The 23,051-nt window shown below is 34.5% G+C and overlaps 1 protein-coding gene across 3 annotated transcripts in view; it reads left to right on the forward strand.

Moving 5' to 3' along the window:
• SPOCK3 (SPARC (osteonectin), cwcv and kazal like domains proteoglycan 3) overlaps nucleotides 1-23,051 on the forward strand; it is a 179,813-nt gene that overhangs the window by 86,366 nt on the left and 70,396 nt on the right. The gene's annotated exons all lie outside the window — the stretch shown is intronic.

Genomic DNA, 23,051 nt, shown 5'->3' on the forward strand with positions numbered 1-23,051 from the left:
AGTAGAATGGCTAAATTTCGATAACTTGGTTTAACTGTCTACTACAGTGCTCAGTAGGGGCTGAAAAGATGTAAGGGAAATAAAAGACTTCCTTGTCTGTTGGAAGAGGATTATTTCAAGTACAGTTTCATCAATGATGTAAGAAATGTTGTTCTGAGTGTCTAGTTATGTTAAATACATCCATCTGGAGCTTTTCAAACAAGCAAGATAGTACATAATCAAAGGAAAGGTTTAAACTGTTCTTAATCTGCAGCTGAAGTTAATAACAAAAAACTTGACAGTATTTGCAGAGTTACACTGTTTATATTAAACAATCTCAGTGTAGAACTAGGCATTTTAGTTTGATAAAATACTATATAAGTTGCAAGAACTATCGGACAAAACTAGGTAGTCTAATTTCAACTGCACATGAAGTGTCAGGAATATGTCAGTGTTAACTGTCCAAGAAAACACAATAATTTGAAATTTCTAAGAGTCATTGAAAACAGTGGAAAAAAATGACATCTCCAAGTTAAGTATACATGCAATAGATGAGGACTGAAAACTTTTTTAGCTTAGATGAAGGTATGCACTGTGGTTGCATTAAGAAACTTTTTGACATCAGTCTTCATCCCTGTATTATTCCTCCCACAGTTCTTGGTACTCTTTTAGAAAGGTAGTATTTTAAGAGGTAAAACTTGTCTGAATATAATACAGTAGATAATGTGAAACTTTGGAATGGCACCAACTTGGTGATTGTAAAAAACACCGTAAGTCTAGTCTTGTAAGCTAGATGAAGCCAAGACAGGGATTTCCCAAGCTTAGATCTTCCTGTTCCCCTAGATTATGACATACAAGGAGAAATAATTTGCTTTGTTCTTTCTTTCTAAAAAGGTTTTCTTCATGCAGTCTCTGACCTTACTGTATATGGTGGGATAAGAGTATGAATAGCATGTACACAAGCAGTCATGTCTGCTGGATCTGTTTACTGCTATTAATTTCTTTAGCCCAACATGTTATTCCTTTGCTGGTATCTATAATTTGTATATTGATTTTCAACAGAGCCATCTGTTTTTCAGAGTTCCCAAAGGACTACTCCACTCTTTATAAGTCTTGATAAAAATTTGATAAGAATGGTTATATTATCAACTGTCCAGTTATATTATCTGCCTGTATCCATTTCTAACATATCAGTTGTGCACAATCTATTGGGAATAAATATTTGCAAAATATAATCCCAGTAATTTTTCCTTTTTGCTTAGTTAGTGTGTGTGCACACGTGGTGTTCTTCAAAGATTGGATAATGTAAATAAGTAAGAAAAGACAGCTGGAGGTGTTTTCTGGAAAAACAGTTGAGACCTTTTTGATGGATTACTGGGAACTCTTCATAGAAAAGAACTTGCCCGTAGATTTCAGTTTGGACATATTTGCTGTATAGATCCATAGATGTTCCAGAGATTATTCCCAAGACTCTTGTGCAGAAAAAGTATTTTTAAGCCTGTGAATTGATACAGTGTCAAAGACGATCCTCAAGAGGCAGACAGGGAAGAGTAGACTTTGCATACCTCCAAGATAAATAAAAAGTTTATGGGCACCTTTGAACTACTCTGGAGAAAGAAGCATGAAGTACAGTTACAACTGAATAGATTTTTCTGGGCTGTCATCAAGTTGAAATGCTGAGATTTATAGTAAAATTATCTATTATTAGTAGCAGCATTCCCAAGCAGTCCTGTTACCTGGTTCATAAACTTCTGTATATAAATTCTGTTACCTTTTTTAGGTAATTGCATAAATACAGAGGTTGCTAACGAGTGAACTCTGATAAATGTATCAAGTGGAGAAATCGATTTAGTAATTTCTTTTGTTGTTTGTAAGAAATCGACTTGCAGAAGAAAACAGGTAGGCGTAGACATTGTTGTTCAGTCCATGCTCCCAGGTGTTCTTATCTGTGCAGTACAATCTCCAAACTATTGTAGCCCTATATGGATTGCTGAGGGCAGTACCACATAGTGAAGCATGGGTGGATGTCCCAGCCATCTGCAAGGCTGTTAGTGACATGATATGACAAGGTCCCAGTAGGATTAATTAATGTGAACAGCACACTTTAGTGATGATTCTACTTGTGCTTTCAGAACTATTAACCTTTTTATTAGCTTGAGGATCTCAGCACTGTGATCTTGATGCAGTGTACTTGCCTTTGAATGGTTTCAAAACTAGCTACTACATATCACTGCCCTTTTCATGGAGTTATGTGGCAGACAAGCCTATGGTTTTGCTGTTTCCTCAGTTTCCATGACAGCTGAGATCATGGTCTTCCCTCAGTTTAATCTCAAGGCTCATTTCCTTTTCTGGTAGACTGCCAAGATGGCAAGTTCTCTTCTAGCACAATTCTGCAGTGCCATAGCATTCCCAGACAAGAGTTTCCTTTATGTACTGTCCTGGAAAGACTGAATAGTATTTGACAAAAAGGTGAAATAAGTGTTGTAGATCATTGGTCATGAGAGTAGTTTGGAGTACCAGAGCTTTAGAAATTATGGGGGGCATGCTTAAAGGCGGAAGATTTTTGTTGGTAGCAGATAGCATCTCTGCTGGCTCTAACTGTGGTGAAAACTGTATTCTGTGTGCTACCCTCTTAGCACTCTTCTTTCATCCTATGAAAGAAAGAGGATGTACTTGAGGAGGGGAAAACATGCAGGATGTATATATAAATGTTATTTATCCAAGTACTTCCATGTGGATTGCTGTGGGAAAGGAGTAGCTGCCTGCACTAGACTGTATCATAAACAGGTAATTCAAACTATGGTGTAAAATAGAATTTTTCTTTGCTTCTTTTAAATTTGGGAGTTTGTCATCAACTTTTCCTTTGGCTAAATGGTGTTCTTCTATCCCTTTGTGCTTTCCAGTTTATTGGTTAAGTGATAGGCTTTAGGGGGGGAAAAAACCTGTAAAGACTCTGTACATGAAACAGTGAAATGCTTTGGAGTATACCTCATTCAAATACTGATACAACTTGTAGAATATTGGAAAACTAATACTGGGATATGTTGATGTGAATGTTATGGTCACAGGCAGAATATTCATGATACTAAGAGAAATTGTCTACTTTTTGTATATGCAGAGCAACAGGTGGTAAAGATAAATCCTTTAATCTTCATGTACTTCTTATTGAGAAGTACATGTTGAGAACTCTTGTTGAGTTCTTTCCTTTTGAGCAAGGAAAGAAGGGATATGTGCTGACACCACAACATGTAGGAGCTCATTAGGGCCATGGAAGATGGTAGCTAAGCAGGCTTAGAAAAGTGGAAAAGTTAATTCAGCAGCAAGGTATCACAGATTTTCAGGTCCTGATGAATAGTGTGTTAACCTTCTCTTAGATTTGAAACAGACTATTATAATATTAATTGACACATACTGTAATTTTCAATAAGACTAATATTCTGTGAATCGTAGGCTACTGTAGGAAACAAAGCAGTGTATAGGTGAAGTTCTAATTAAGTTCTGAAAATGAAGTAGTTGTGAAACAGTTTTGAGCCAAAGATCGTGCTCCAGGGAAAGCCAAGCACGTTTGATATATTAGAACCCAGTGACTAATATTGTACTTACTGAACCTAGTGGAATCTGAGAAAACAGTCTCTTCTTCTGTAAGTACAAAAAAAGTACTGCATAAAATTGATTTGATACCTGAAATCAGTCAATCCTTAGAGGCATTAAATTATTCAATGCATTAAAGGTGTGTGGACTTTTTCTAGGCACATGTAGATCTGTCTCTTTTAGGAATTCCCCACCAGAGATAATGCCCCCTACCCTCATTGTGAAGGTCCTGCTGTGCTCTTACGACTTTAGGTAAAATGTGCCAATCAACAATACAGTTTCCTGCTACAGCAGAAATAGATTGTATTTGTGTCTGCCATGTTATATCCACAGCATGTTAAGATGGAGTAGGAATGTTTAAAGACTTGACAGCTCTTACTTGTGTAAGGATGCTGAACTTCCTTTTTCTTCCCATTGGATTTTTTACCTTCTCCAATCATTTATTCTTAGGTTTCAGAGTAGGAAGCAATTGTAACACAATTTAGGCATTTTATATCCAGTTTTTATTTCATGTATTAAGTATAGGAAATCTGTAGGGAATTAGAAATAGGGGATCATTGCTTTTGTAGAACATCTCTTCATTTATGATTTACTTTCTTTCTCTTTGCAGATTATACCTTTTATGCCTTACAGTCATTTATAGTCCTTTCTCTATCTTGTTTTTGTACTGGTTTTTTCCTTCTTTATGATAGCAGCTTATACCTATGTCATTTTAATAATGTAGGGAAGGTGTTCATAAGAAGAATATAATTTCCTTGTGTAGAAGTGCACATCTTTTTGGATGTTCTTTATGAGTAACTGATTCCCAGTAAATATTAACAGATTCTGATGATACTAGCAATTCTAAAATGCCCCACCCTATTTTATTAAGGTTAAGGTAGGAGAGAAAACTTAATCATGGTAAAAACATTTCAGTTACAGATGATGATCACCTGGAAAATGAGAATTCACTAGTCATGAGTAGAGAGTAATAATAAGAAAGCATTTATTTAAGTTAAAAGTAAGAAACAAAAAAATATAGTGGCTCTTCTATTAGAGCTCCACAACACGGGTTCCAGAGAAGTGTGCAGAATGGACATCTATAAGTTGCACAGCTGGGTAGAAGGTGAGCAGTATAGAGGGCCTAATGATAAAGAGTTCACTCTCTAAGAATTAGTGACTTAATCTTAAGAGTTCTGTGAAATGAAGTTAAATTTAGTGACAATGGTCCCCTGCCCCAAGCCTGTGTGTAATAGGACCTGAATTTACTGATTAATAAAAATTTTCTAGTATTTTTGCCTGTGGGCTCAGTCTTCAAATTACCACAGTTTCACTATTAAAGTGTATTAAGGAGCGTCACTTTATTATAGACTCACAGAAGCTGATAGTGGTAAAGATGTTACATCAGCTTATTTAATTTATTAAGGTAGAGGAGTTGGATAGCTTGATAGATTTTGTGCTAGCACTTGATCTTGTTACAGCTTCCTTTAGGGTTTTGAGTTAAGTGACATTTTAAAGTGCTGATTTAGTTCAAATAATTGGTCGACTAGACCATTATTTTGCCTCGGACTCCTACCCTCTTGCAGTTTCTCTGAAAAATGTGGAAAACCATTCTAAATGCATTATTATATGAGGTAGATTAACAGAAATTCTTCCATAGATGGGTTCATCTTAGTATTATAACTTGAGGAAAACTTTCCATCTCAGCTTGGAAGTGATGAGTGTTGGGCTCTGAAGCATTAGGTGGATTAGCCTGGATGATGTGACAGAAGCTCAGAGTAACACTGATTCTACTGAAAAGCAAGCCAAAACCTGTTCTGTTTCCATGGATGTGGGTACTGCATGGCTAAGATTATACTCCCAAGCATAACAAGTGACAAAGTCCAAAAATATGAGAGACCTGTTTGAATAAAAATGCACATATGGACACGTGCATACATACGTACACATACATACATATGAATAAATATGTACACATGCCTATGTATTCTTTTTGTTCATATTGTATGGATACATGTATTCCAGATTTTCAAAATATCATACTTTGGACTATGAGGTACAATAAAAGAAAGAGGTTTTTCAATTTGTTACCAGTAAGTTTTTGATTAAAAGAAGGGGAAAAAAAGCTGTAATTACAAATCTGTAGTTATATTAAATAGTGTGAGCAGTTTTGAAAGAGAGTCAGAACTGACATGGAAGATTCATTTGGTTAGAAAGAAAGGAAAAGAAGAAGAAGGAACAGTATAGCTTTGTAACTTTTCTGTATCTTTAGGTGCTGCAATGCTTTATCATGATTAAAAAAAACAAACAGCCTTTCAAAAAACTGAAGCAAAAAAAAAGGACTTGCTTTGAGCAGATTTTGTGAAAGTTGCAAACACCACTATTTAGGATGTCATCATTTCACATTATAATGCTGCTGAAGAAGGCCAGCTGGTGCAGTTAAGTCCCTTATTGGAAATTTTAGTCTGATTCATTACTGTGATTTGTAGTTGTACACAGAAGCACTTAATCATTCTTATCCTCCAAGCTCTATTGAATCTACTGAAGGCTTTCTGGTTCTTTGCATAATTTGTGCTGCCAGTCTGCCAACTTGGCAGTGTTTCAAGCTTGTTGCATTATCTTTGTTTGTTTGCACAGGAAGTGTTGCTGCACGTAGGCTGAATTTATAGTAATCCTTTTGTAAAAGGCTAATGAGCAACACTACTTCGTTCACAATGCTGACATTATATAGCTTTGATTAGTCCAATTATTGTGTAACTATGCATTGTGATCATACTTACACTCTACAAAGTACTGAAAAGGAAATTTGCTTAGCTGTAGCTTAATTGAACTTGCTGAGAAAATAATTAGGACTCTTATGGACTTAAGAGAGGTGCAAGTTTGAATATTTTGGAGATTTTTATATGCTATGCAATTTAATAAAGTAAGAAAACAAAGGTTCTTTTTTACTCTCTGTTTCATTTCATCGGAAAAGGAAAAAGGTGACTAACACTATGCATCATACGTTTTGCATATGTTGTGAAGGTCTGTTCATTTTAGTGGGGAGTTATGGATACACAGCTAGAGGAAAAATAGGGTCCTCTAATGGAATTAATTCTCTCTATACAGAACTTTTGCTAACACTAGTGGAAGATACATATGTAAATTGCATTGTATGTTGCAGTACCAGTGTTGTCCATATCAGCCTTAAAATTTATTAAGGTTGTAACTTAGACTCAAAAATTGCTGTCCTTAAGAAATTAAGAAAAAAAACCTGCCCCACTCAACGTTTGTCTGTAGAAATATAAAATATGAATATTTTCATGTTTGGAGATTTTTTTCTTAGTATGTAATATATGTTTTGTAGTAGGTCAAAGCAAACTTTAAATAAAGGAGACTTAAACAGAGCTTCTCTATCTTATTTATTAGCAAAACACGTGTTTTCCACAATACTTTTCCAATTCAAAATTCATGATATGCCTTTTTTTAAGGCAAATATGGAGTCCTATGCTGGACTAATTCATATGGACTTCAATTAATTTAGTAAGTCCTGTGCCTACTCATGTTCTACCTGTTCCAGTGCTTGTTCAAATTCTCAGTTTCCTGCACTGGATAATCAGTTGGCATGATGAATTTTCTGTGATCATGGGTGTCCTACTTTCTACAGTGAGATTCTAAATTAGGATTTAGGGGTTTTTAAGGAAAACGGATACCTGCTGAAATATTTGTTTTTGTCTTGCTGACAGTGGCTGAAGGTGCTCTCAGTTGTACCACCCACTAAAAAGCAGTGAGTTAGGACACTTTTGTCATAAACTAGATCATAGGAAAGGATGTGATGTTTTATCTAGGAAAGCATTGCTCTTAAAGTGTACAATTTTTATGCAATCCTGGGGGATGTTAATGTGCTGTTCTGTTAATAAAAAATGTTATGTTAGCTTTCGTTGTGTTTTTGTTTTAAAATGGTCTTTTCCCTTACAGTATTCCTGTGAATATACTTAAAAAGATTGCCTTTTTGTTAAAAAATTAAGAATGATGCAGGCAGTGCTTATTATAAATGATTTCTCTGTCCTTAACTGTAAAGTTGTGATTATAGTCCATAGCAATAAGAAGCATTATGTACTACTATAAACATGGAAATAATACAAAATTATAAGAATAAAATCTTTAAATATTCCTTCAGTAGAAAAATTAGGCAAAGTCAATTCCAGAAGAGTTCAATGCCCCTTCTTAAAAATACCTGTCAAGCTTGTAGTTTGTTTGTATAGTGCTTAAAAAACTTGCTACCAGTATCAGTTTTCAGTGTACTTTATTAGAATAAATTATCTATTTCAAATTAGCTGATGCAAACATTTGTAATCAGGAATTTGTTGTTGAGTTGTGTGTTTACAGGGTTTTTTTTGTGTTTCAGTGTTACTGAAATACTCTTAACACTGGGTAATACAATATAATATATTATATAATATAAATACAATAGAACTTCAGGATGCTTGTATGTGGAGGGTTCTTTTACAGGTTTTAAAATTTAAATCTGATTATAAATAGGTGATTTGATTACTACTTAGCATCAGTTCTTATGTGTTTCATGTTATTTGAAGGTTTTGGTTCATAAGTTGTGTTTAGAGGTTCAGAATATATCTGTTGTATTTCTTACATACCAGTGGTGGGAAAACTGTAAAGTGTGTGAAAATGAGTAGGAGTAGTGTTTAGGGAACAGAAAGGGTTGTACTAATTTCCATTTGTATAGAACAATACACTTAAGGTTTACAATGTTGAAAAATACATTAATTGTAGTAGCTGGAGATGTTTGTCATCATGAAGTGAAATATTTGCACATATTGCTACTTTACAGTAAAATGGATTACTGCTTTTGGAAATGAAATAGTGTACGTAGGATAGTGAAGGCATGTCAGGAGTCACTAAATGTTTGTCTTTGTTACATGGTCAATAATATAAGGGGTTTTGGTTTTATAAAATGCTTTATAAATGCTGTAGTCTGCTAGAAGAGAACAGTAATACTTTACTTAGAGGTATGACTTTTTCCACAGGCTACTATATATTCTATATGAGATCCTTTTTGCCTAAAAAATGCATCTTTTTTTTTCTATATTATGTCAAATGCTACATATTGGAACACTTACACCATACAAATACTTTTCCTAAAACTCTTATGCACTTTCTGCATTTCTGTAGTAGTAGTAACAATAATAATAATAAATTCTTAAAATAACACTATAGTTAAGGCTGGATTTAAAGCTTCCTAAATCTGCGGCATCCACTTCCTTAATTCAGGCAATATTTATCCAGTGGTTTTGGGGATGCTTTGGCTTTATTGTACATGGGCAGATTATCCACAAGATGCATGGTACTGTACATTCTATGTCCAGAATTCTCAGACAAATACTCTAATTCTGTGTAGACAAAACTTCTAGGTGAGGCAAAGAAGAGATTGTACCTGAGGAGATCTGCAGTCACAATAGCTGTGACTCCAGCATGTTCTGGTTCAATTCCTTTGAAGGAGACTTTTGTCAAATACAGACCTTCAATGATATATTTGAACATCCACAGGCAGGTAAACTTTGGAGGTAAAATTTATATAAGCATTTTATAGTAGTAGAGTGTTGGTTTTTATGGGATTGCAGAAGTGCACAGAATTCAGGATATATCATAATTTTGTAGATTGACTGTTACCTGAAGATGCAGGTACAATAGCAATAGATGAATATCTACTTTGTAACACTTTTCTAATAGACACAGACTTGCAACTCCTAGACTGTTCCACAAAGTAATAAAAAGCAGACAAACATAATAAACAAAAACCACCCCTAAGCAAACTAAAAAAACCACACAGAAAAAGAAGTCTCAATTTTCTCCGCTAACTAAAGGAGTAGAGCGATTAACAGACCACTGAACTGGTTCATAGCACCTATGGATCAAGCCATCCAAAATTATCATCTTGGGGCATATGTAGTAATCAACACTTAATTTTCACTGTAATTTAAAGTTATTTAATTCTTGATGTTTTCAATCATGAAAGTGCATGAGGACATAATTTTTCTGTTCTGTTTTCCAATTTTTATCCTTTTCCCTTAGCTGTAGATTATTTTAATTCAGAGCCTAAAATAACAAGTGTTGTAAAATACAGCTTTTTGAACCTTAGAAATAATGCCTCTGGAAAAGATGTGTCACAGAGGAATATACCTAGGTGGGCTTTTTCTTACCAGAGAGCTCCATGTGTGTGAAAATTTAAAATAATTGCCTTTATTGTAATTCAGAGATTACTTCATTTCATGATCAGCTGAAGATCTGGGCACCTAAAAAAAAAAATGCTTGGACTTCTTGAAGAACTCGTTCCCCTTGCCTTTGTCTTCACCACTTGCCCATTCATTTCCAGTTAATGTTTATTGTACCAAGATTTGCATACTTATGAAAGCTAATTTTGATCCTGAGATTCAACCCTAGTTATGTTCTAAGCTTTTTCTACTGGGCTTTTTTTTTTTAGAGATAGTCCCAGACATCATCTCCTCTTCAACCCCAAACTCATTGGTGCAAGGAAGAGGCAAATAAGAGAAAAGATTATTTCAGGAGGTTTAAGCTGGGTAGTAGAGTGATAAACATATGACTACAGGAAAGTGATATCCTGAGGATATCAGTGACTGATTTTTCACCTTTGGGGCATTCTACTAGGATCTCTAAAGGGTATGAAGTTACAGCCAAGATGATCTGGATGATCTTAGATATCATAAAACAAACTTGCATGTTAGGAATTAGGATGTGAGGGCTTGCTGTTCCCTTATTCATTATTATAGCTAGAGCTGGAGACCTCTGTACTCTCTACATTTCTTATCCATGAAATTCCTTCAGAGAGAACCAACAATAGCAACACTTCTAGCATGACTTTAGCCCTTTTCCTTACAGATTTAATGTTTCTGGAAAACTGAATTTCTTTCATATTCTAGAGGTGTACGGACATCTAGAAGTTATATGACATCATATAACCATTTACTTCAAAGTAGAAATGCTGGAGGTTTTTTACCTACACTACAATATTTTTGTCATGCTCTAATTCACCTCTCCTATCTTCAAATTGTAGAACAAGGTAATTTCTGTTAGAATCAATTATGTCTATATGTTCAAATGAGAAGCAAACACAAAGTGTCATTATGAAGGACTTGGAAAACTTATGCAAATGCAGTACTTATAAAAACAAACAAAACTTGAAAATTTGTAAAGAATGGTAAAGAGAATAGTCTGTAAATGTTAAGAAATCATTTTGAGTGAGGTCTCACAGTTTATTTAATAATGGTATTATATAAGGCCACCTTGAGAGAGGACACATACCAGAAACACTTTATAGCTGTTAAAAATATGATCAAAGACACGAAGAGGCTTTTGGATGAAAAGACACTGGAAAATGGTCACTTAGCTTAAAGTTAACTTAGTAAAAAGGACTATGACAGGAATTTATTTCTGTAATCATTGCTCAGTTAGTTTCATTTACCCCCTGATAATGATGGAAAGGGGAGAATGCATGAGGCAGCAGATTCTAAACAAATTTTAGGAACCTGTTTAATTTTGAAAGACTACTGCCACAGAGCTCTTGGTTCACATTGTGCTTAAAAGGAAGGTTGAGAAATGTGTGTGGAGAGCTACAATCCTCTAAGCTAGCATACAGGTAGGACAGCTAATTTTTCTGGCATGTAGCAAAACTATTCTTGGCAATAGAGTTGTAAATTTTGCCTCTGATCACTTTCCTGTTAAATTCCTTTTAGCTGTTCTTTTCCAGCTGCTGTCTAAAAGGAAGTTCTTTATTTGATCAGCAGACTGGATACTAGTCCAATTAGATACCACATTTACTCTCTTACCAAAATAATTCGGATATGAAAAGATAGAGTAATTTATATATGCCTGAACCTATAAAGATTGTAATAAAAATAAAATTTGAGGTAACTATGAAACAGAGAGGGAAAAGTGTCACTGGAAAAAGTAACACTGTCTGCTCTCAGGAGTTTTAAATTTAAAAAAAAAAAAAATCTTTAAAAAAAAAAAAAAAGCAGATGCTTTCCCAAGCAAATTATGAAATGCTTTTTCTACCCCACAGTGGGGCAGAAAATATGTTTCCATTTATGTCATCTCCCAATAGTTTACTTTTATCTTCCCCATGTAACCACAGCCTTTTTGTCACTCTTAGTGCATTTCAACTTGGGGATTTCTAGGCTGAATTTATGGTTGGTCTTCTAAAGCAAAGTATTTGGAAACGTTCAGCTCTGAGGCTGAGTGGTGAATTTGTTGTTTTGCAGTCATGACTTTGAAGTTAGTAATCTAAATCACAATAAATGTTGTGTTACCAGTTTGCAAAATACCAGGGGTGCCCAGCTGAGGCACCAGCAAAGGCCCCAGTTGTATGAAAATGTAGACCCTCTAGGAGCAACTGAGCAGAGCAAAAGCTGAGGCCTTACATGTCTTATTTTTCAGTTTTTCTGAGCAGCTTGAAATAATTTTTGAAATATTCAGAGAACTTTCCAAATTCTGCATGATTCAGAAGGAAGAAGTCAAAGTTTAAGTAAAGCCCTAAAAGCTGAACCACAATTCTCTTGATGTCACCATCACGTAAATACTGGTTATTGCTATTTTACCTTTTAGAGGATGTTTTTATTTCTTTAGGATTTGCTCCTTTGGCATTTTTCTTGTAGTTTTATATATTCATTTTGTCTCTCTTCAAATAATTCTTCTCCATTTTCATATGTTACTTTTCTCCACCACAGTTGTTCACGTTTTCACTCAGCCTGACTTAATGTTAACAGAGTCATGTCTGAAACCTGAAATAAGTCCTGGTAAGAGATGCTTTATAATGACTTGAATGGAGAAGGAATAGATTATGTATTATCCTGTTGGTACCACTTTGTGGAACTCACATTAGAGTAATTTAAGGAAGGGAGAAAGAAAAGGTAAGAAAGAGCCTATACTGAGGATGTTTATGAACATTAATAGGAAAAAAATCAAATCAAAATAGGAACATTACCAACTTTCTTAATAGCAGAAGAACAAGGTATATCTAGCTTTTTGGCTACCAGACTATTTTGTGGAATTGAGTTTCGGTTTTTTAAAAGACAGAATGGGAAATATAATTCTGACATAAAACAGAATTTTTGTCATGCTAGACTAAATACTGTGAGACAACATTACAGTAGTTAGTAAAACTTCTTTTAGCGGTATTACTGACTATTTGTTTTTCAGTGATGTACTAGTACAGATATTTCATCATGGATATTTCTGTTTTATATTAAATTTTCATCTTTAAAATGATCTATTTATATGTGTGAATTAGCAGACTAGAAAACCTCACAATTTAAATCTCTTTGATTTTCTTACTTCAGGCAATAGCACAAATAATCGTTTATGTTTTAAAAATAACTTTATTTGTAGATGCCAATGAAAATAGCTTTGCTTTTTTTTAAACTGGTTTATTTCCAATACATCAATAGCCCTGTCTGTCTCTGTGAGTTTAATATATCTATGACAAAATCAGGTGAATAAGTAAAACCAACTATGAATTAATTTAAATTGCAACTTTTTCAAGCTGTAAAAGTCCATACATACAGTATATCAAAAATGCTAAATTATTTCCTAACTACAAAGGGAACTTTTTTTTTTTTGTTCCAGTCAGACTCACTGTTGACAATCCTTGGATTTAATCAGAGAGGTAAAAGAGTATTACAAATTAAAACTAGATTTTGAGGAACAACAGTACTGTTGCAAAATGTGATTGAGTTTTGAAGAATAAGGGCAAACACAAGTAATATGCAGCCAAAATGGAGGCTGCATGAGTGTTACTCTACCTTTTAGTAAGTTTGGCTGGTACAATGCTTTGTTGAACTAGGTTTTATATTTATCAGTTTTCCCCATGAAGTTTATCAAAACAGGTTTTGATACTCATTCAGTGAATTTCTGCATATTTGGCAGTATGACTAACCACAGTGTTACAGACCTGTTGCACAGTGAATGTGTAATAGAAATGGTACTCCTTGATGGTTTGGGTTTGTTGTGCACATGCACCAGTTTCACTGCCTAGGTGAACTCTGGGATGAGTTACCTATATGAGATTGAAGGAGACATGCTCCTGAGCTATGAGAAATTTAGCCTCCTTTCAGTAATGAACAAGAAATAAAAAAAAAAAGGAAAAAGGAAAATTTTTATGTTCATATAATGTACAAAAATATCAATAGAATAATTTAGTATAATCCAGCAGATTAATGAATAATAGTTTGACAACCCATTATTGCTCATTTATCATCTTACTATACTCTTATTCCTGTATGTTTTGTCTGTGCAGACCCCTACGTCAGCTTGTCAGTTTTATCTTCCCATTTTCTGATGTTATCAGGCACCATTCATAAATTCAGGAGATCCTGTAGTGACAGAAAAGATAATACCAGGCTGAAAGCCTTTCTGTCTCTTTTTTGTTTGTTTTTTTGTCCTCTTCCTCCTCCTCTGCAGGAATGAGAGAATTGGTGCTCTTCTATCTTTCTAAGGAGCACTTGGAAGGTTAGAGTGCAGGAAGTTGTCAGTTGGCTACATGATCTAAAGGGATTCTTTCTTTCGTAGACATGGCATAGCTGTTAACCAGTGCCAGAATGCAGAAGTTAAGTTTTGTGAGGCACTGATACACAGACATACAACATTCTCTTAAAAATTCATCAACTGTAAAGCAGTGCTTTCTGAAGCTTGCAAGTACTCTTCTAACACCTGATTAACACCATCATCTAAAAACATCACAGCCTTTGTCACCAGTGACCTAACATAATCGCAACAGCAAAACTAGTTCGAGATAATACTATTTTAGTTTTAATTTAAATACCATATAGAGATTACTTGTAATTCCGAGCACCCTTGGATAAGACAATTTTCTGTCCAAGTGTGTGCCATAACTTAGAATGTATAACAAGGCATGATATTGTGATGCTTTTGAAATTATTTTGGGAAGATAATGTGTTTAGGTGGCAGAATAAAGGGAGTGTAATACTAGCACTAGAATTTTCAAGATAGCTGGCCCATTTCAAGCCTTATTCATAGAATCATAGAATAGTCTGGGTTGTAAAGGACCTTAAAAATCATCTAGTACAACCCCCCTTCCATGAGCAGGAACACCTTCCGCTACTGCAGGTTGCTCAAAGCCCCATCCAACTTGGCCTTGAACACCTCCAAGGATGGGACAGCCGCAGCACCTCTGGGCAACCTGTTCCAGTGCCTCATCACTCTCATAGTGAAGAATTTCTCTCTGTCTAAACCTGCTGTTCTTCACTGTAAAACCATTATCCCGTGTTCTATTCCAATGTGCCCTTGTATTACTCCTCAGCACCTGGCAGTAGATAGTACATAAGGAGGTTTAGTTGTGTCTATTATGTAGGTTTCTGTTTAGCAGAATTTAGACTAGTATGAGTCCACTTCAAACTTGTTAAATGTAAATGGATGTCCAGGGTAGGTAGAATTATATTACACAATGCCTGTAATAGAGCAGTTTAATGTAAAAAATTCCATTTTTACTCTTTAAGCAAAAGAGGTGTGGTACTTCTGGAGGTGGAGAGAACAGTAAATTAAAACTGTCAGGTTTAGAAAGATGAGCTATAGGTGGGAGCAGCATCAACCATGCAGATGGACACACTGATGAATGGAATTGAATACTGTAGAATGAAAGCTAAAGCAGGAGGTGGGGGGGGAGAAGTAACGCTCACTGTAAAGTTGTGCTAAAGAGCAAAGAACATTTATTAAAATGGATGACTGCAAGGTTATGTGCCATAAAGAGACTCTGAGGCAACTCTGATTCACTTATGCAATTAAGGGATACTCAGATCCTTGAACATGAATACTTTGAATGTATTCTTTCTAAAAGTGGCTTATTGCTCATCACAGGTGTAATGAGGAGCTCGGAATTGCTAAATACAATCTGGAGGCATATAGTTCCTTATGTCTCTCCTTCAATTTTTCAATTTTGCCTCAAAATAGTTCTGTGTGACATATACATCATAAGAAAATAAGCTACTAAGCTTGAAATACACTGCTGTATGTGATGTTAGAAAATAATTTCAGGTAAATTTTGTCCTTTAAAGAATGGATTATTCCCTCTTCTCTCCCCATGTCTCAGTTGGTGTGAGAAAAGCCATGATAATAGTGGAAATACCATCAATATAAATAAAGGAAAGACAAGTAGCAACTGCAGTGAATGCAGTAAAAATTTCTTTCAAATTCAGAGCTAAGAGTCTCAAGTGGAACGTGCTGATTTTAAGATACTTCCAAAAGTTATATTGTGCCATACACTTTTTCTGTTGAAGTGCTAAAACTATAGTTGATATAATTAAATACAATAAAACATACACAAATGCGTCAATACAGGAAAACATTCCACTATAGGTAGTGCAGCAAATCAATTTGCCAGTTGCCGTATTATTAATGTATATATCCCATTTTCTTTTTATGGAGGAACAGGGAAAAAAAGGCAGCTGAGCATTTTTATTTTTAAGGGAACAGGAGAAAGCTTGTGCAAGCTGCCCCATTAATACCAACCTTATTGTATTTGTTTTCCCCTGTAGTCCCATGATTTTGTCAGTTATACCTGGGATGCGATAGAGAAGAGTAAACCTCTGCTTTGCTTGTTGTAAATCAATGACTTGTCATTTAAGCAAGGTACATGAACTGAGGTAGTGTGTTCTGCTGCTAATTGCAAAAGTTAGTATGAGCTGTGCATCAAGTAATCAAGACCACAGAACTCAAGAGGATTTTCAATGTATGTGCATCCATTTGTGTACATCTCAATACATACTAATATACATTTTGTTATAAATAACTTGTGAAGATAAGAAAGAAGCATGGTATATCAGAGTGACAAACCTCCACACTTAAAAATGTTGAAAACCAATTTGAATAAACCCATAGCATGACATTTGGCTTTGAAATGGTAATGTCAAATACATAATTGTAATGAGTTAGGGATTTGTGAGTACTAGTAAAAATCTATAATAATAATTTTAGGAGTTGTTGCACTAATACTTGTAGTGATGCAGTACCATGTTTTAGAGATCTTACTTGAAAGAAAGCAGCTGTGATTTTTTTTTTTTTAACTCCAGTGGAGAACATAAGGAATCACAGGACTAATATAATAACCTTGTTATAGTCTAAACAGAAGTTAAAGTGCTACAGACAGCATTGAGTTGGCCATGACCTTAAGGACTGTAGATAGTAGGAGGTTGCAGAAGTCAGCCTACAGCCCTGGTTTGACAAAGGGTGGTTTTGGAGGCAGATGCAAACACTGTGCTATTCCTCCACGCTTTACAGTCATTACACAACATGAGAGTTTTTGGGGTTTTTTGGAAAGGACACTTTAAAATTAAAATCAGTATAATAAAAATATTTATAAAGGCATTTTTCATTGAGAGGTAGGCTTTTGTCCTTGACTGTGGTGATTATTCTGATTAAGTGTCCTGGATCACAGCAGAATGCTTTTGCCTTCTTCCAGAGATGAAAAGTGAAGCTGGTTTTATCAAATTTGGAGGGTTTTTTAAACAGATTAGAATGAATTTATAAAGCCAAGAATGGCAGACATATTTGAGAGAATTAACAAATGGGAAATAGAAATACTAAGAGAAGGCTAAAGCATTGTTTCCTCAGGTGTTTGCTATTTTGTTTACCATTTTATTCTCTCCCTTACTACTCTGAAAGAATAATTTAAAACACTCAACACTTAAAACTCTTTCTTCTTGTAAAAAGCTGAATTTTACCATAGAGTTTAAATATCTTAGAACAGAGATCTTCAACTCTTCCTTGTTTCATGACCTGAAAATAAAGCAGGTCTAAGATCATGCTGCTGTCAGTAGGCGGTCCCTAATTTTACCTGCTCTGACTATGCAATTTTAGTTCGTGTATGGTATACATGGAGCACTGAAAAAGGAATCTTTGCATAGAAGAACTCGTATAGATTTTATCATCTCTTTTTGTCACTTTAAATACAAAACTGTATTTTGTATTCTTTGCTCTCATTGAACAGAGGAAACAGATTCTGAAATATCTGCCTTAGGATAACAAAATAAGTGGACACAAATCCAAAACAATTTTCTTGGGGAAAAAACCTAAACGTTTCTGGGAGAGAGCAAAACTCCTTTTATCAATCCTATTTAAAAAAAAAAAAAAAAGAAGGTATTAGAGCTGACAAATGGTTTTATATTCCTTGGAGGAACATGAATAGAGGATACAACTAGATTTTTAAGAAGTAATAAGATTTGATCAGATACATTATATGAATATGTAAGAAAGTGTGAAAGGTTGTTTTTTGGCTGGCGTGTGTGGTTTTTTGTTTTGATTTGTTTGTTGTTTTTTTTAATCCTGAGGGGAGTTGCATCATCTTAACATTTATGTCATTGCTGGGAAGTTGGTGTGTTTTCCAGAATATTACAAATGTCATTCTTGAGAACGTACTATCAACTTGAAGTAATTTCAGCATTGGTATATGGATATGACAATACCTTTTAATAGATAAGAGATGACAGTGAGTGGATCTCTTTTTAAAAGTAAACAAATGGTCGAGTTTGGGAAAAAATGAGCAAGTACAGAAAAACTGAAAAACTTAAATGGTCAAGCGATACATTATTTTAATTCCTGCATTTCATTAGTCACCTTGCAGAAATAATGTTTCTTTAGTTACCTTCTATACTGACTATTCAGAAGGAAAAAAGCATGTTCTTTTGTAATTGATCAATAACTGGTATTTCTTACCTATAAGCCTCTATATTTAACTCTTTGGGTAATTTTGAGGAGTGCAAATAAGGTTTTTAAGTACTTCAAAGAAATAACAGATTTAGACTGCTTACCAGCCCTAAAATTCAAGTGATTGACAAAGCAGACATATGATGATAATATTAAAGGGAGAAAATGGAAATCCTTCTTTAAGATATTGATTACTGTGATGCTTATTAATGGATTTTTCTTCCTTCTTTTCTGTCTTCATTTTCAAAGACAGTGTGATTGATCTCGCATGAGGGAAGAAAGAGCTGGGAGCATGGGCAACAGGAGCGCAACTTGCGCTTGCCAGGCAGTGAGAATGATAGATTGTGTGAGAATCACTCTACAGGGTTCTGAATCTGATCAGTGGAATATCAGGTTACTCCTGTAATGGCCAAAGAACATTTTCGTAGCAGCCGGTGTTTTGAGGCAATAAGAAAATTATCTGTTTTCTAGTGAAAACCATTCTGTAGTTATGTTACATAAAGTAGTGAGTCTTGTAGGATTGGCCATCCTAATAGTAGTATTAATCAAAATACTATCACTATTTGTCTATTAGGGTTGTAGAAGTGATTATTAATTATTTTATTATGTTTCATTTGATCTGTTTTTCATGTTTAAATTATTTTTCTTCACTCTTTTTTAATGAATCATAGCCATTAAGATGCTTTCTGATGACATAGGGCTATCATACACAGGTAACAAAAAGCATCATATGCAAAACAGATTCCGAATTAATAACTTTGACTTCTCTCTCAATAATACAGAATCATTAAAGAATGAAAACAATACCTGACCTTGCAGTTTTGCAAATGCAAAACATGCTGAGACATAGGACTCACATTTAAGTGACATTATTCAAATCAGGTTATTGCACTTCGCTTGTTAAGAAGGAATTTTGGATTCCTGTTCAACAAAGTATATGAATGTAACACATGACACAATCCTCTGGTTATTAGATGAAATTCTTAAAATTATCTTTATTGACTGAAGAGAACTGGTTTCTGTCTAAAAAATAAACACGTTTTCAACTTCATTAAATAATGTGTAAAAGAAAAAGATTGTTTTGGTTTCGATGTTGTCTGTATTGGAAAATGTTGAAAAATCTCTACTTTCTTTTGGAGCACAAATTAATTGATGTCTTTTTCCAGTAAAACTAATACATAGTGAGTATATATGTATTCGAAGAAGTAAACTCTGCAAGGATGAGTACACACGGAAAATCTCTGTAATGTTCTGTCTTTGCAAAGTAGGTTTGAGAACTATTAAGTAATTCTTTGAGCTTTATAAAATGAAAACACTTCTGAAAAAATATAATAACTCAAAGAGAAATGATTAAACCATCACATTATGACAAGGTCAAGCACTTAGATTAGCATAAAAAGCACTTGTGAAAGACATTTGCATATCTTGGCAAGTGGTCAGAAGGTGAAGTCTAAGTTCATAGGTTAATATACGCTATTAAAAAATCTTCCTAAAATAATACATTGTTATTTTGCTAAAGTGGGATATGTGTGCGCATAAATCTCAGTTTCTTTTTTAATATTACACATACATTATATCCACTAAAATATGTATTAAATTATTTGAGGCCTTCATTCTGGAATTACTTAAAATTGTGAGCATCCCATGTTATCATTCAAGCTGTTCAAACCTTCTCAACTTTATTGCTCTTGGTTTCTGCTGTGGAAGAGTTAACTATTGATTATTAGTGAGGGATGTAATGAACTTTTTAAAATTTTACAGAGTAAAATAATAATAGAGCCCCTTTTTTTTTTATAAATAGCACTTAAATAACCGTGTTAGGTAGAAGATTGTTAGTTTCTTACTGTCTGTTCAGTCAGTAAAAATGTATATATGTACTGAAAGACGTCATGTTTACTTCATACTTCCATGAAGTGGAAGAAATCTTCTAAACAACTTGAATTAGGAAAAACAGTTGGTTAGTTGATAAACTTAAAAATTATTAAGTCAATTTTGCCAAGGTAATTTTGTATGATCTATAATATGTGAAAAAAATAACTAGCAAAGGAAACATCTTTATCATATAAATGATAATATATGTTTTTATAGTTTCAAAATAATTGAAAGATCTTTTTCTGTATCTCCTGTAACTTCACTGTTCTCTAACTCCTATGTTGGAGGCCAGAATAACTATGTTGAAGAGTCAAATTAGACATCCCATGATAGTTGGGTGGATTGTTCTGCCATGTGTATACACCCGCTTCATCCAAGTTTTTCTTCCATCGTACGCTGAACTTGTGAAACTATAGTTACAATCTTTGCTCTCTGGAGTTCAAGCAGTTTTTATAGGTTACAAAGGCTCTGTAAACAGGATACGTGCTACCTGAAAGTATAAAAGTATTTATCACCAAATAGACACAATATTTAGCTAGGGCTAATTTGCTTTCAGACTGTATGTGAAGATGCTCTCTAGCTCTTGCAAGGTACTCAGTGGGTCCTTGCTTGCCTGACAGTTTAAGTACAACATGTGTAGACTTCCATGACTCATTGAAATGGGCTGATCCTTAGTATTGTTTAAACTTCTGACTTGGTGTTTGCTTTTATGATTTTACAACTTTTCATACATGTGGCTTGTTTTCCCTTTACCTCGACTGACCTTATGTCAACAATCTTAGTTCTGTCTGCAGTTTTACCTTTCTTATATTCTATGGTTCCGCTGTACATAATTTCTGACAGCTCTTTCTCACAGTTTAGTAGTTTCCTCAGAAGTCTGTGCCAAGGTTATTAATCCCTACCATAATGAAACCTCAGTCCTTAGGAAGAAAGTTAGGCAGTTAGCTGTGAGTTAACTCTGTGAAATATGTGCCAGTCATCCCCGTTCTCATGGTTTGAACTGCTGATACTTGTTGGGTGATGGAGTGTACTTTGGTCCTTCATTGATCAGCATGTCTGGGTTTCTTAGAGGCAGTGAGAATATGGTTTATGCTCAAGTCTTACCTTTAGCAGTCAAGTCTAAAGTTTTGACAGCCTCTGTGGCTCAAGACTTCTAAGTAAAAGGATTTGTGGAGTAGGCAGGAATAAAAGGTGTAAAGTTCACAGAAGTCATACAGGAAATTACTTATGTATCTGTGGCTTTCTTATTAAAACAAACAACCCTCCCTGGATTGTGCTCTCCTCTGACCTGATTATCCACTAGGTAGTTCAGTATGTATTCTGAAGCCATAAAAATAAGGATGAAGGATGTCTCCAGTATCACTAGGTGAGACTATGCTGATTTCAAGGAATTCAACATTTAATACCAATATGCTATGGGAAGATGCACTCTTGTTCGTTATCTTTGGTAATACTTTATCTTTGTTCATACAAACAGATTTGTTAGTTCTGCTCAAAGTTGGGGTAAAAATGTTAGATACTAATTTATTTAGTTGTCTCATTATCTAGATATTGTTTATGCTCGTGCCTCATGTGTTTCTGTTGAAGTAATGTTATGTATCTGCTAATTTAAACAGATCTTGTGATAGAGCTATTACAGATATTGAGTCAACTTGCACTCTGTCTTTAGAAAAATCTGTATGCGTGGTTTTTGTGACAGAAAATGAGGTCTGTGATATACATGAATGCTTTCCACATCTCCAGTATTTACTAAGCCAAATCTACTTCAGCTCTGTGTATGTGATCATTTCTAGTTAAATATGTAGGAAATGCATGGAACTATGTCAGATCATTTCATAGTAACATAGTAGGCGTATCTTTTGACATTTGAAAGAAATATCTCAATAGTATATTGACAACTGTAGTTTTCTTCCAGGATGCTTCTACATGAAAAGGCAACTTTGAAGGAAATCCAGCCAACTCTAAAGAAAGCAAGTTAGATTTTATAATACAGGTGTTTTTTTCTGATTATGTTAATCTGACACAGACTGACTGTCCTCCAAAGACCGTGGCAAAACATAATCAGGCAGTCTCTCTAAATTGGAATAACTCTAAAATCTTCTAAAGATGCAAATGTAGTTATTAGAGAAGAGTTTGAAGAGTTCTTTCAAAGATAAGTTTTTAGTAACTCAGATGTTTGTCTACTAGTCGGTATTTGAAGAAATGTGTTTGAAGATTATCAAATCTAGGTATGAAATACCGTTTTTCAAGTGAATTCGGCACTCATGCATTTTATAGATATCATTAAATATGTCATGTTGCCAAAGAGTTGTTTGAAGCTAAATTATAAATGGGTTATGTTAAGCATTCTCAAAGTATTTGCAGGCACAATCACTGTGTATACAGGAAGGTAAGTTTATGTATGCAAACAGGTACATAGGCTAAAGTAATTGGGCAGATTGGCTAATTATGTTTCTAGGCAGACATGCACATTTGGTATATGCAAATTAATGCAATCACAAGCATTGCTGATAAATGAAGCCCATATATTTCATTTTACCCTTTAGATGTCAACAAGGTCACATAAGGTGGAGCTTGCATATTCAGTAGTAGTTATTTTACAGATACCAAAGCCCTTTTCAGGAAATTTAGAAAATTTATCAGTGGAAGAGGTTGACTGTCACATGGCATCATATATTTATTGTGACAACGTACTAACGAAGTGTCAGAGCGTTTATAGTGTTTGAAGCGGAATCACAAAATTAAATGGAAAAATTTCATTAGCTACAAGTTGCAGTGATCTGGATTTTTTCTTGCATGTTGAATTATAATAAATACAAGGAAGCGATTTATTAAAGTGAAGCAACCAACTTCTTTGTTTGCTAATTTTTTTTCTTGTCTAACATTTTAAAATGTAAAAA

Source organism: Manacus candei, unplaced genomic scaffold, assembly GCF_025592945.1.
Source record: "Manacus candei isolate 608988 ecotype Guabito, Panama unplaced genomic scaffold, ASM2559294v1 h1tg000028l, whole genome shotgun sequence".
NCBI lineage: Eukaryota > Metazoa > Chordata > Aves > Passeriformes > Pipridae > Manacus > Manacus candei.